Source organism: Musca domestica, unplaced genomic scaffold (assembly GCF_030504385.1).
Source record: "Musca domestica strain aabys unplaced genomic scaffold, Musca_domestica.polishedcontigs.V.1.1 72, whole genome shotgun sequence".
Lineage (NCBI taxonomy): Eukaryota > Metazoa > Arthropoda > Insecta > Diptera > Muscidae > Musca > Musca domestica.
The window spans coordinates 675321-690442 of record NW_026712388.1 but is presented as its reverse complement, the minus strand read 5'-3'; the positions used below and the strand labels follow the sequence as shown (position 1 = coordinate 690442).

The 15122-nt window shown below is 32.6% G+C and overlaps 1 long non-coding RNA gene across 1 annotated transcript in view; it reads right to left on the bottom strand.

The window, feature by feature from the left end:
• Positions 1–15122, bottom strand: part of LOC109611672 (uncharacterized) — a 186055-nt gene that overhangs the window by 94734 nt on the left and 76199 nt on the right. The window contains exon 3 of the long non-coding RNA XR_002194045.2: positions 9574–9606. This is a non-coding gene — a long non-coding RNA (uncharacterized LOC109611672). The remainder of the gene's footprint in view (positions 1–9573; positions 9607–15122) is intronic.

Genomic DNA, 15122 nt, shown 5'->3' with positions numbered 1-15122 from the left:
AAAAATATGCAAACATTTTTGGTGTGTCGACTTGAGGTTGCTGGACCTATGGGAGAAGATTGTTCAGATGTTTGGGCAATGACCACAATGTGGAAATGTGTGTTTCCGAGCAATCGCAATTGAACCACAATTTAATTAGGAGTATTGTGTTTCTTTGCTTTGTGGTTTGGAAGTCAAGCGGACTTGAGACAAGAATTCAAAAGGCAGAGGTGCCTTTTAAGATTTTAGAATTCGCCAGGGAAAACACAGATTCCATGTCACCCAAAAAATCGTTTTAACCACTTTTTATTAAATTTTGTTTAATTTCCATCTTTAATTTAATTTTATATGACAAAAATGTTTAATACGCAAAAAATATTTATAACGTCGGCCACAAGCAGGACACACGCATGCACACATTAAACATTTAACACTTTTTTTTGCAATTAATGGCCATTTATAATTTCATAATTGTTTTTCGTGTATAACATTTATCCCATTTAATCCTAGCCTTTCAATTTATTTAAGTAATCAGCAAAAACTACGATGTCATCGTCATGTTTCAGTGTGTGTGTGTGTCAGTGCTGCACAGTGGGGTAAACCTCGAGTTCACCAAAACTTCTTTAATTTTAATAAAAATATGCGAAAGCCATGCTCAAGGAGTCGCCGTTTGATGACTATTTAGTTACATAAAACTCCCTAAGTTTATGATTCTACAGGGTGAGATGAAAAAACTGTGACCAACTTCACACTGCTGTCATTTCTGAGTCACTGGTCCGACAGCTCGTGAGCTGAATATATCGCAATATTCTATTCGGCAAATATTGAAAAATGAGCTCGGGGTAAAGCCATTGAAATTCCAAAAAGTGTAAAAACTTAAACCGCAACAGAAAGAAAAAAAGACTCAAAAGAGCTAAACAGTTGCTTCACTTGGCCGAAAGTGGTGAACTGCCAGATTTAGGTTTCTCCGATGAGAAAACATTCGTTTTCCAGCAGTTTGTAAACAAATAAGATGATCGTGTTTACTTGCCAAAGACGTCAGCTGAAAATGTGCACCTTCGGTTGGCCACCAGAACTCAAGCGCCAGCCATACTGATGGTGTGGTGTGGGCCGCCATAACAGCCAATGGTCGCATTCTGCTCGTATAAATCGACTGTGGCATCAGAATAAATGCCGAATATTATCGCGAAAATATTCTGGAGGGTGTTTAAAGCCTTGGGCAACATTTTGGCCGCAGACCTTGGATATTCCAACACGACTCAGCACCAGAATGGTTACAAAACGAGGTTCCTCGCTGCATTTCCAGCGCACAATGGCCACCAAAATCTCCGGATACCAATCCGTTGGACTATTGTGTCTGGAGTATTTTGGAAAGCAAGCGCTTCGACGGGAATGGGCCAAAATACCGCATAGCAACATTCGGGCAGCATGTGACGGTTTCATTGGCCATTCGAAGGCCATAATTCGTGCCAAAGGTGACCAATTCGAACAAATCTAAACTTTTTTTAATATTTGATGCTATTTCCAAAAATTTTGTTGCTTTCATTCATTAAAAAAAAAATGCAAAAGTTATGGCGTTTGAGTTTGTTGCAGTTTTTTATCTCACCCTGCAATAGCCCACATAGAATTCTGAATGGAAGATGGGAACTGAATCGAAAAATGGCTCACTGGCTGTACTGAAGCTTGATTAGACTTATCCTAACATGAGTCAGTTGTCTGGTGGACACCAAAGATGGATAAATAGTGCAATATAAAAATCTCGCAGAGAGCCCAAAGAATTTATTACCTAGGTATCAGTGGGGCAATGAGGACTTTTGTATACACCCCATAGGACAGCGTATAACTAGCGAGTATGTCATCCGGAAGCTGCAGACGACTCAAAGTTAGGGTAGAGAACGGTGCTATCTCTCTTTATAGCAGATCTGGAGACCAACATATCACTGCGCCCCACCGAACACCACCACGTTGTTGGCATCTTCGATAGGTTGAATCATCACTTAGTTGAACTTAACTCCTTTTTCATTACGAGGAATATGCAAATATCTGCAGGAGCTTTGACTCGCTTTTCCAAAGAAGCTTTGGCTCGGTGTTCCACAGGAGCTGTGATTCGCTATTCCGCTGAAGCCTTATCTCGCAGTTTTGCAGGAGATATGATTCGCTGTTCCACAAGAGCTTCAGCTCGTTGTACTGTATCAAAGCTCAAACATTTTGCTTGCTAGACGACCCCAGCCACCGAAACCCGAGCATACCCATAGCCAGCTTCCAAGTTCAATTGAGTTCGGATCCATCTGTTAGTTGCCAAACACGAACGAATTCCTATCCATCTTAGAAGGCATGGACAACTGCTCTCGAACATAACACATGTTAGCTGGCGAGACCAAACAACCTAAAACGACCTGGACATCTTCTCCCGAGTATCTCTACAGAGAACTGCCGTCACCGAGCCATTATACCACGTCTCCGATGACCTGGATACCACCATCCCAAACAGCTACATCGTAAGCCCTGATTATCTACAACTTATCAGCCTGAAGACCATTCATTTAAGTTTCCGATTACTTACTTTCAAATCGTCAAAATCCTGAACCCCGTCGTTACTACGAACATAAACATCGTAATTATTGATTACATCCAAATCATCGACAAATCGTAATTCCTGATTTACGTCATCCACAAGTTCCCGATTACCTTCAAACTGTCACTATCCCGAACGCCAGCGTTACCCGAACATGAACATCGTAATTCCTGACCTCTCTTAAATCACATTTTATAAGATAATATAATTGTTCAATTTGTTCAATTTGGAACCTTTTTTCGCACCTAACCTAGTACTGTTGCAAATATTAGAATTTGCAAAGTTGGAGCAAAATCCGATCGGGGAGGTTCTAGAAGGAGTGAACCGATATTGCACATATCGATCGAAGTTTGATAATAACATTACTATGTACCAAGTTTGGACCAAATCGGATACTCCCTTCGAGAATTATCGTGCGCATCAGCCAGACAGATAGATGGACGGACATCCCTAGATCAACTCCAAATGTTCTGGAACTAAAACCGTTATTTCGATGAGGCACGTGATATATACCCTCCCTAGCCAAATGGCTGAGGGTATAAAAATCAACTCACAATATTTGAAAATGCTCTTGAAAGCCAACGGTAACGGTTTTGATAGTCCTCGAAAACATTCTTAAACGTCCTTAGCCTAGGGTTTTAAAAGTCATTGAAAATATTCCTAAACATTCACGTTTATAGTCCTTGGCAATATTTTAGAGAATCCTACACTTATAGTCCTTGAAAATATCCTGAAAAATCCCTCGCTTGTAGTCCTTGAAAATTTTCTTAAACATCCCCAGCTTGGGGTTTAAATAGTCCTCGAAAATATTCTAAAAAATCTCCCCATTTTTTTTTTTTTTTTTTCAAAATACCACGTCCTTGAAACTATTCTTAAAAATCCGTTTCTAGTCCCTCAAAATATTCTTCAAAATTCCGCACTTATATCCTTAAAATATTCTTTAAAATCCCATGCTTATAGCTGTTGAAAATATTCCTAAAAATCCATGCTTATAGTCCTTGAAAATATTTCTAAACATCCGCGCTCATAGTCCTTGAATACATCCTTCAAGATTCCTAGCTTAGGCTTTTAATAATCCTCTAAAATCATCCCTTCCTTTAAAACATGCTTCAATATCACAAGCTTAAGGTTTTAATAGTTCTTGAAAATATTGCTTACATCCCTTAAAAATATTCCTAAAAATCAACGCTTATAGCCCTTGAAAATATTCCTAAAAATCCACGCGCATAGCCCTTGAAAATATTTCTAAAAACCCACGCTTGTAGTCCTTGAAAATATTCCCAAAAATCTACGGTAATAGTCCTTGAAAATATTCCTTAAAATCCACGCTTATAGTCCTTGAAAATATTACATCCTTCAAGAACCCTTAGATTAGGGTTTGAAAACCCCTCTAAAATGATTCGTAAGACTTCCACGCTTATGGTCTTTGAAACCATTCTTCGCCATCTCTAGCTTAAGGTTTTAATAGTCCTTGAAAATATTTTTTTTTAAATTCCACGCTTATGGTCCTAGGCAATATTCTTAAAGATCCCCCGCTTATAGTCCTTGAAAATATTTTTAAAAATCCACACTTGAAAATATTCTTGAAAACATCCATCAAGATCCCTAGGTTAGGGTAAATGATTCCTAAAATTTCCACGCTTATGGTCATTGAAAACGTTCTTCAACATCCCTAGCTTAGGATTTTTTATAATCCTCTGAATTTATTCCTAAAATTACTACTCCTTGAAAGCATTTTTCAACATGATTTTAATAGATATTGAAAATATTCCTAAAAATCCACCCTTATAACCCTTGAAAATATTCCTAAAAATTCACGCTTATAGTCCTTGAATATACTCCTAAAAATCCCAGCCTAATAGTCCTAAAAATGCATGCTTTTAATACTTGGAGATATTCCTAAAAATCTACTCTTATAGTACTTGAAAACAAGGGTTTTAAGGGTTTTAATAATCCTCTAAAATAATTCCTAAGACTACTACGCTTATGGTCCTTGTAAAACGTTCATCACCATCAATAGCTTAAAGTTTTAATAGCCCTTGAAAATATTTCTAAAAATCCCACGATTATAGTCCTTGAAAACATCCTTAAAGATTCCAAGCTTAAGGTTTTAAAGGTGTTTGAAAAAGTTCCTAAAAATTTACGCTCATTGTCCTTGAAAATATTCCTTAAAATCCCACGCTTATGGTCCTAGGCCATATTCTTAAAGATCCCCCTCTTTAGTCCTAGAAAACATTTTTCAACGTCCCAGGCGTAGAATTTTAACAGTCTTTGAAAATATCAAAAAAAAAAAAATCCCACACTTTCGTCCTTCAACATTTTTTTGTTTATTTTCTAACCACTGTGCCTCATATCCAGGTGCACAGCCTGTCGAACTACAACATCAGCGACATGCCTAAACATATGCAATTAATTTAATGTCATTTATTTCAATTCATGTAATTTGTCTCTATTGTGTTTGTCGGCGCCGTTTGCCTTAAATGTTTAATGGCTGTGGGTAAAGGAGGTGTGCGTGAGCAAGTTCGCAAGTGTGGCTGTGTGTGTGTATTTATAACAATTAATTTCCCAAATGTATTCAAAATTTCACAACAATTTCATTTGTAATTCCCCTTGGCAATCCTTTCGTCAGTTTGGCCGGACAAGAAACTACTACCGGCAGAAAGACTGATAGCAGCGATCGAGATGGTAGAGGAAACATCCAACGGAAGACAGATGACTTGGTGTTCGTCCACTACCATATTCATATCAAATATTTCCATATATATGGAACATTTCGGAAATTTGTGTAAAATTTATCCTCCAAGATAAGATAATGGAATTTTGTAGGAAAAAAAAGTTCCCAAAAAATTCATAACAAAATATTTACCAGTGGCAATTAAATTTGGACCAATAACAATTCCATATCGCATTCCGGCGAAGCGAGAATGTGGAACAAACTTTTTGATTTCCTTTGGCTTTGTGAGAGTGTATATGAATAAATTGTCCAAAACTTTTATCACAAAAGTGGGTCATATCTTTTTCTCGAAATGCTATTGTTTGTCCACCACCAAAAACAAAACATGTTAACCCAAAACTTAAATGGCCTTCTCTTTCATGGAAGAGATTTATCAGTAACCAAAAACAAAAAAAAAACGAAAACTTTTTTTGGTAACGGCCATTATTAAAACTTAACTAAATGACTTTGTCTGTAGCTCCAACATATTACTGGGTTACCAATGGATTTTGGGATTGGTCCAACCTCCCTCCCCTCACCCACATTTCCTTTTTCCAGTTAAACGTTTCAATTCTGGCGATTTGCAATGCCAGTCTATGAGGGGCAACCAAAGGGGAATTCTTTCAACAACTTGATTGATGACCGCTTGTCACTGACAGATGACATGCGTGTTGTTATAATTGCTCTTATTCCCCTACTTGTTATTGTTGCTGGTGCTGTTGTTATTTTTGTTGTTATAATTTTTGTCAGTTTGTATGACGAGAACCTTTTGTCCTTTCGGCAAAAAGTTTTCAACAACAAAGACACAGCCTTTATTTGTTTTGTTTCTAGCCGGATTCGAGAGGCCGAGAGGCAAAGGGAGAGAGGGATGGAGCGGAACATGGCCATGAATATCATCAAGTTTTATTTGAATACATATAATGATATCATAATTATACATGATTGTGTTTTTGTTTGTCAAACAAATAAATTAACATATGGTAAAACATGCATTTTAATTGTCAACGCACAAACACACACACACGCACACAAAAGTATACAATGAAATGGTTATTTGTATTCATGAGCCTTAAAGTATGCTTTAGATTTAAATTGTGGAAAATTTTTGGGAAAAAATAAAAAAATTCGCAATGCATGCAAGGACTTCAATAGTTGCAAGGACTATAAACCTAGGATTTTTAAGGAACACAGAAATTTTTAATAACATTTTCAAGGACTATAAGAGTTGATTCCGAAGGGATAAAAGACATTGGATTCACAAAAATATTTTTAAAGACCAAAAAGTGGGATTTTTTAGAATGGTTTCAAGGACTATCAGAATCCTTAGCGTGGGATTTTTATGAAGACCTTCAAGGAAGATAAACGCAGTGGGATTTTTAAGAATATTTTAAAGGACCAAAAAAGTGCGATTTTTAAGAATGGTTTTAAGGACTATCAGAATCCTAAGCGTGAGATTTTTATGAACACCTTTAAGGACAATAAACGCAGGATTTTTAAGAATATTTTTAAGGCTCTCGAACTAAAGATTATTTTCAAGGACTATAAGGAATTTTTAGGAATATTTTAAAGTATCAAAAGAGTTGGACATTTTAAGGACTACCAGAATCCATAGAATGATAAACATAAGATTTTTAAGAATTTTTCCAAGGTCCTGAAACCTCAGATTCTTAAGCATATTTTCAAGGGATTTTAAAGCATATCTTCAAGGACTATAGGTGATTTTTAAGAAGGATTATAAACGTTGGATTTTAAGCATATTTTCAAGGACTATATGTGATTTTTAAGAAGGACTATAAACGTTGGATTTTTAAGAATATTTTAGAGGACTAAAATAGTGGCAAAACTAGTTTCAAGGACTATCAGAATCCATAGCTTGGGATTTTTATAAATGCTTCTAAGGATGATAAACGTAGGATTTTTAAGAATATTTTGAAAGACCAGAAACCTCAGATTCTTAGGAATATTTTCAAGGACTATAAGCGTAGGATTTTTAAGCCTATTTTTAAGGACTATATGCGCTTTTTAAAAATATTTTTACGGAATGTTTTCAATGACTTCATAAGTGGAAATTTTAAGAACATTATTGCGGAATTTTTAAGAATATTTTCCAGGACTAAAAGTGGGGGACATTTTAGAATATTTTCAAGGACTATAAGCGTGCGGTTTTCAAGAATATTTTCAAGGACCTCATAATTGGGATATTTAAAAATATTTTAAAGGACTATACTTAAGGGGTTTTTAAGTGAGGTTTTAGGAATCATTTCGAGGACCTAAAACTTAAGATATTTAAGAATATTTTCAAGGACTATAAACGTGGGTTTTTGAGAAAAAATTTCAAGGGCTATGAGTGGGGGATTTTTAAGAATATTTTCAAGGATTTTAAGCGAAGCTTCATATTTTCAAGGACCCCAAACTTGAGATTTCGAAGACTATACGTGGGAAATTGTTAAAAATATTCTCAAGGACTTTGAAAATAATCAGCTTGAGTTTTTTAAGAATATAAGCGTGGAATATATAAATGTGGAATTTTTAAGAATATTTCCAATGACTTTAGGGGAGGTTTATATATTTTCAAGGACTATAAGTGAGGGATTCTCAAAAAAATTTTCAAGGACTATGAAAATCATCATTGTTGGATTTTTTAAAAATATTTTCAAGTACCAAAATTTTTAGAATATTTTCAAGCACTTTGAGGAATATGAAAATGATCAGTGGGAATAAGCATACTTTCGACTACCTCAAACTAGAGTTTTTAAGGATATTTAAATTTTTAAGAATATTTTCAAGGACTACGAAAATCATCAGCGCGGGGTTTTTATAAATATTAGCAAGTACAAAAATCGTAGGATTTTTGGATTGATTTTATCAAACTCGGGATATTTAAGAAAACTTTCAAGAACTATCATCGCTCATTACCGCAATACTCGCACCTTAGCGCGACGTCAAGGAAGTGGACGGAAGAAAACAGCAACATCAGCAGAAATGGTTTGAAAAGTAAAGAAGCGACTTGATCGCAGTGATCGACCGGCGTCGCAGTGGCGGAAAAATGGCTCGTGAGCTGAACATTCCATTCGGCAAATATTGGAAAATGATCTAAGGGTAAAGCTAGTGAAATTCCAAAAAAAAAAAAAAAAACAAGAACTTACACCGCAACAGGAAGAAAATAGACTCAAAAGAGCTAAAGAGTTGCTTCGCTTGGCCGAAAGTGGTGAACTGCCGAATTTGGCTTTCTCCAATGAGAAAACATTCGTTGTCCAGCAGATTGTAAACAAACAAAATGATCGTGCTTACTTGCCAAAGAGGTCAGCTGAAAATGTGCTCCTTCGATTGGCCACCAGAACTCAAGCGACACTAAGGTGATGGTGTGGGTCGCCATAACAACCGATGGTGGCTCTCCGCTCGTTTTAATGGATCGTGGCATCAGAATAAATGCCGAATATTATCGCGAAAATATGGAGGGATTATTAAAGCCTTGATCACGCTAACATTTTGGCCTCAGACCTTGGACATTCCAACAGGACTCACTACCATCGAACTCAGCACGCTCCACCCAAGAATGGTTAAAAAATGAGGTTCCGCTTCATTTCCAGCGCACAATGGCCACCGAAACCTCCGGATACCAATCCGTTGGACTATTGTGTCTGGAGTATTTTGGAGAGCAAGGTTGGAGCTTAAAAATACCAAAGTGTCGATCATCTCAACCAAGCGCTTCGCCGGGAATGGGCTAAAATACCGCAGAGCAACATTCGGGCTGCGTGTGACGGTTTTATTTGCCGTTTGAAGGCCATAATTCGTTGCAAGGTGACCGATTCGAACAAATCTAAACTTATTCTAAAATTTGATGCTATTCCCGACATTTTTTGCTTTCATTAAATAAAATTAAAAAAAAATGTAAAAATGATGGCGTTTGACTTTGTTGCAGTTTTTTTTATCTAACCCTGTACACACGAGTAAATTATAATTACGAATTTTAATCAATAAAACAACTTATTATTAATTATTTAATCTATAATCAAAATACATAAATATCCAATGAAACGAGTGGTTTTTTGGAAAAAATACAATTTTTATAACTTTTTCTATTAGGCATGCACTTTACAACATTTTAAAATTAAATTCCCCTTGACGTCCTCCCAGGTCTAATATCGGATGTGCGGTTGTTTTACAAATTATTTCTCAAAGTGAGAATGGTTCTTTTTCAAAATCATGTTAATTGTTATGGATTCTTTAAGCGGCGCAATAAACGAAAGCTAATGCAAATTTAATACTGGTAAATAAAAAAAAATATGAATAATTGTTGGCTTACCTTGAAATTTGGTGTTTGCTGTTGGTATTACAACTGAAAGAGAAAGAAGAAAAACAAACAAAAATGATTATATGGAAATTAACATTTGCTTGCCACAAAAACGAAACAGTGACATAGTTGCCAGCATAAGCAAAAATTGCATGTATAATTTTGAGAAATAAAGGTAAGAGCATAATATATCCGTAACTTCTAAGGACACATACTTGCTATCAATTGTAAAACATATAGTAGGAGAAACTGGACTTACTACGTTCTCTTACGCAACAAAAAATGTATGCAAGGGTATGGGTGCAATAAACACAAATATGCTGGAAAAACACTTGTATTTATTTTCCACACATAACATAACAGTAAAGAAAACACAACCATCTGAAACATTGAAATTTCTAATAAAATATTCATTGTGCCAACAGAGACATAGCTTTTGATAGTTTGCATAAGTAGCTCAAGAGGAAGCACGAGAGGATGTATACTAAGATGTAGAGAATTCAAAGGATACACTTTTCAAGACTGACAAATAAAGCTGTTATCAGAATAACAAACGGTTTTCTCATAAAAGCTCAAGATCTTCTAATAAAAGAGCCCAAGGCCTCTCAAGGTCTTCTCATAGAAGAGCTTTAGATCTTCTCATAGAAGAGCTTTAGATCTTCTCATAGAAAAGCTTTAGATCTTCTCATTGAAGAGCTTTAGGTCTTGTCATTAGAAGAGCTATAGATCTTCTCATTAGAAGAGCTTAAGGTAGGTCTTCTCATAGAAGAGTTTAAGGTAGGACTTCTCATAGAAGAGCTTAAGGTAAGTCTTCTCATTAGAAGAGCTTAAGGTAGGTCTTCTCATTAGAAGAACTTAAGGTAGGTCTTCTCATTAGAAGAGCTTAAGGTGGGTCTTCTCATTAGAAGAGCTTAAGGTCTTCTCATTAGAAGAGCTTAAGGTCTTCTCATTAGAAGAGCTTAAGGTCTTCTCATTAGAAGAGCTTCCTCTCATAGAAGAGCTTGAGGTCCTCTCATAGAAGAGCTTAAGGTCTTTTCATAGAAGAGCTTGAGGTCTTCTCATAGAAGGGCTTGAGGTCCTCTCATAGAAGAGCTTGAGCTTGAGAAGAAAGAAGAGCTTAAGGTCTTCTCATAGAAAGCTTACGGTATTAAATATTATTAAATATATTTTTCCGATACGACCCAATGTAGTGTCAGCTGGCTGACTCATAAAATATTTAAATTACTTTAGCACCAAAAGAAAGCAACAAAACATCACATAAGCTCTTTCACATCCTCATGTGTTTATGTTAGTCCATGTTGGTTATATGCTTTTATGTTGCACTTGACCAGGAAACGATAACAAAATTTTTTAGCAAGAACAAAGAAACAAATTCAAAGATGTTGGAACAATACAAAATAAAGCTCCAAAGATCAAGCAAAGTGAAAAGCAAAGAGAAAAACACAGGATTGTGGTTGGCCACTAAAAAGAAAATTTTAAAATTGACGACAAAAAACTGTTCTCCATGAATTAATATTTTCATATTGGATATGCCGGTCCCTTTTAGTATTTAAGGCTCTGAATTTTTGAAAACTCGAAATAGAAGGCTTATTGGCCTGATGGTACTTGGAAATATATTCTTTAAAAATCCGCGATTTGTAGTCTGTTGGTCCCTTGAAAAAATATTCCTTAAAAACCAACGTTTATTGGTCTGTTGGTCCTTGTAAAAATATTCTTTAAAAATCCACGTCTATTGGTCTGTTGGTTCTTGAAAAATATTCTATTAAAATCCACGTTTATTAGCCTGTTGGTCCTTGAAAAATATTCTTTAAAAAATCCACGTTTACGGGTCTGTTGACCCTTTGAATAAATATTCTATAAAAATCCACGTCCATTGATCCTTTGAAAAAATATTCTTTAAAAAATCCACGTCTATTGATACTTTGAAAACATATTCTTTAAAAATCCACATTTATTGGTCATGTGGTCCTTGAAAAAATATTCTTTAAAAATCCACGTTTATTGATTATTCGATCCTTGAATAAATATTATTTAAAAAATCCACGTTTATTGGTCTTTTGGTCCTTGAAAAAATATTCTTCAAAATTCCACGTTTATTGGTCTTTTGGTCCTTGAAAAAATATTCTTCAAAATTCCACGTTTATTGGTCTTTTGGTCCACGTCTATTGATCTTTTGAAAAAATATTCTTTAAAAAATCCACGTCTATTGATCTTTTGAAAAAATATTCTTTAAAAAATCCACGTCTATTGATCTTTTGAAAAAATATTCTTTAAAAAATCCACGTCTATTGATCTTTTGAAAAAATATTCTTTAAAAAATCCACGTCTATTGATCTTTTGAAAAAATATTCTTTAAAAAATCCACGTCTATTGATCTTTTGAAAAAATATTCTTTAAAAAATCCACGTCTATTGATCTTTTGAAAAAATATTCTTTAAAAAATCCACGTCTATTGATCTTTTGAAAAAATATTCTTTAAAAAATCCACGTCTATTGATCTTTTGAAAAAATATTCTTTAAAAAATCCACGTCTATTGATCTTTTGAAAAAATATTCTATAAAAAATCCACGTCTATTGATCTTTTGAAAAAATATTCTTTAAAAAATCCACGTCTATTGATCTTTTGAAAAAATATTCTTTAAAAAATCCACGTCCATTGATCCTTTGAAAAAATATTCTTTAAAAAATCCAGGTCTATTGATACTTTGAAAACATATTCTTTAAAAATCCACATTTATTGGTCATGTGGTCCTTGAAAAAATATTCTTTAAAAATCCACGTTTATTGATTATTCGATCCTTGAATAAATATTATTTAAAAAATCCACGTTTATTGGTCTTTTGGTCCTTGAAAAAATATTCTTCAAAATTCCACGTTTATTGGTCTTTTGGTCCTTGAAAAAATATTCTTCAAAATTCCACGTTTATTGGTCTTTTGGTCCACGTCTATTGATCTTTTGAAAAAATATTCTTTAAAAAATCCACGTCTATTGATCTTTTGAAAAAATATTCTTTAAAAAATCCACGTCTATTGATCTTTTGAAAAAATATTCTTTAAAAAATCCACGTCTATTGATCTTTTGAAAAAATATTCTTTAAAAAATCCACGTCTATTGATCTTTTGAAAAAATATTCTTTAAAAAATCCACGTCTATTGATCTTTTGAAAAAATATTCTTTAAAAAATCCACGTCTATTGATCTTTTGAAAAAATATTCTTTAAAAAATCCACGTCTATTGATCTTTTGAAAAAATATTCTTTAAAAAATCCACGTCTATTGATCTTTTGAAAAAATATTCTTTAAAAAATCCACGTCTATTGATCTTTTGAAAAAATATTCTTTAAAAAATCCACGTCTATTGATCTTTTGAAAAAATATTCTTTAAAAAATCCACGTCTATTGATCTTTTGAAAAAATATTCTTTAAAAAATCCACGTCTATTGATCTTTTGAAAAAATATTCTATAAAAAATCCACGTCTATTGATCTTTTGAAAAAATATTCTTTAAAAAATCCACGTCTATTGATCTTTTGAAAAAATATTCTATAAAAAATCCACGTCTATTGATCTTTTGAAAAAATATTCTTTAAAAAATCCACGTCTATTGATCTTTTGAAAAAATATTCTTTAAAAAATCCACGTCTATTGATCTTTTGAAAAAATATTCTTTAAAAAATCCACGTCTATTGATCTTTTGAAAAAATATTCTTTAAAAAATCCACGTCTATTGATCTTTTGAAAAAATATTCTTTAAAAAATCCACGTCTATTGATCTTTTGAAAAAATATTCTTTAAAAAATCCACGTCTATTGATCTTTTGAAAAAATATTCTTTAAAAAATCCACGTCTATTGATCTTTTGAAAAAATATTCTTTAAAAAATCCACGTCTATTGATCTTTTGAAAAAATATTCTTTAAAAAATCCACGTCTATTGATCTTTTGAAAAAATATTCTTTAAAAAATCCACGTCTATTGATCTTTTGAAAAAATATTCTTTAAAAAATCCACGTCTATTGATCTTTTGAAAAAATATTCTTTAAAAAATCCACGTCTATTGATCTTTTGAAAAAATATTCTTTAAAAAATCCACGTCTATTGATCTTTTGAAAAAATATTCTTTAAAAAATCCACGTCTATTGATCTTTTGAAAAAATATTCTTTAAAAAATCCACGTCTATTGATCTTTTGAAAAAATATTCTTTAAAAAATCCACGTCTATTGATCTTTTGAAAAAATATTCTTTTAAAAAATCCACGTCTATTGATCTTTTGAAAAAATATTCTTTTAAAAAATCCACGTCTATTGATCTTTTGAAAAAATATTCTTTAAAAAATCCACGTCTATTGATCTTTTGAAAAAATATTCTTTAAAAAATCCACGTCTATTGATCTTTTGAAAAAATATTCTTTAAAAAATCCACGTCAATTGATCTTTTGAAAAAATATTCTTTAAAAAATCCACGTCTATTGATCTTTTGAAAAAATATTCTTTAAAAATCCACGTCTATTGATCTTTTGAAAAAATATTCTTTAAAAAATCCACGTCTATTGATCTTTTGAAAAAATATTCTTTAAAAAATCCACGTCTATTGATCTTTTGAAAAAATATTCTTTAAAAAGTCCACGTCTATTGATCTTTTGAAAAAATATTCTTTAAAAAATCCACGTCTATTGATCTTTTGAAAAAATATTCTTTAAAAAATCCACGTCTATTGATCTTTTGAAAAAATATTCTTTAAAAAATCCACGTCTATTGATCTTTTGAAAAAATATTCTTTAAAAAATCCACGTCTATTGATCTTTTGAAAAAATATTCTTTAAAAAATCCACGTCTATTGATCTTTTGAAAAAATATTCTTTAAAAAATCCACGTCTATTGATCTTTTGAAAAAATATTCTTTAAAAAATCCACGTCTATTGATCTTTTGAAAAAATATTCTTTAAAAAATCCACGTCTATTGATCTTTTGAAAAAATATTCTTTAAAAAATCCACGTCTATTGATCTTTTGAAAAAATATTCTTTAAAAAATCCACGTCTATTGATCTTTTGAAAAAATATTCTTTAAAAAATCCACGTCTATTGATCTTTTGAAAAAATATTCTTTAAAAAATCCACGTCTATTGATCTTTTGAAAAAATATTCTTTAAAAAATCCACGTCTATTGATCTTTTGAAAAAATATTCTTTAAAAAATCCACGTCTATTGATCTTTTGAAAAAATATTCTTTAAAAAATCCACGTCTATTGATCTTTTGAAAAAATATTCTTTAAAAAATCCACGTCTATTGATCTTTTGAAAAAATATTCTTTAAAAAATCCACGTCTATTGATCTTTTGAAAAAATATTCTTTAAAAAATCCACGTCTATTGATCTTTTGAAAAAATATTCTTTAAAAAATCCACGTCTATTGATCTTTTGAAAAAATATTCTTTAAAAAATCCACGTCTATTGATCTTTTGAAAAAAATATTCTTTAAAAAATCCACGTCTATTGATCTTTTGAAAAAATATTCTTTAAAAAATCCACGTCTATTGATCTTTTGAAAAAATATTCTTTAA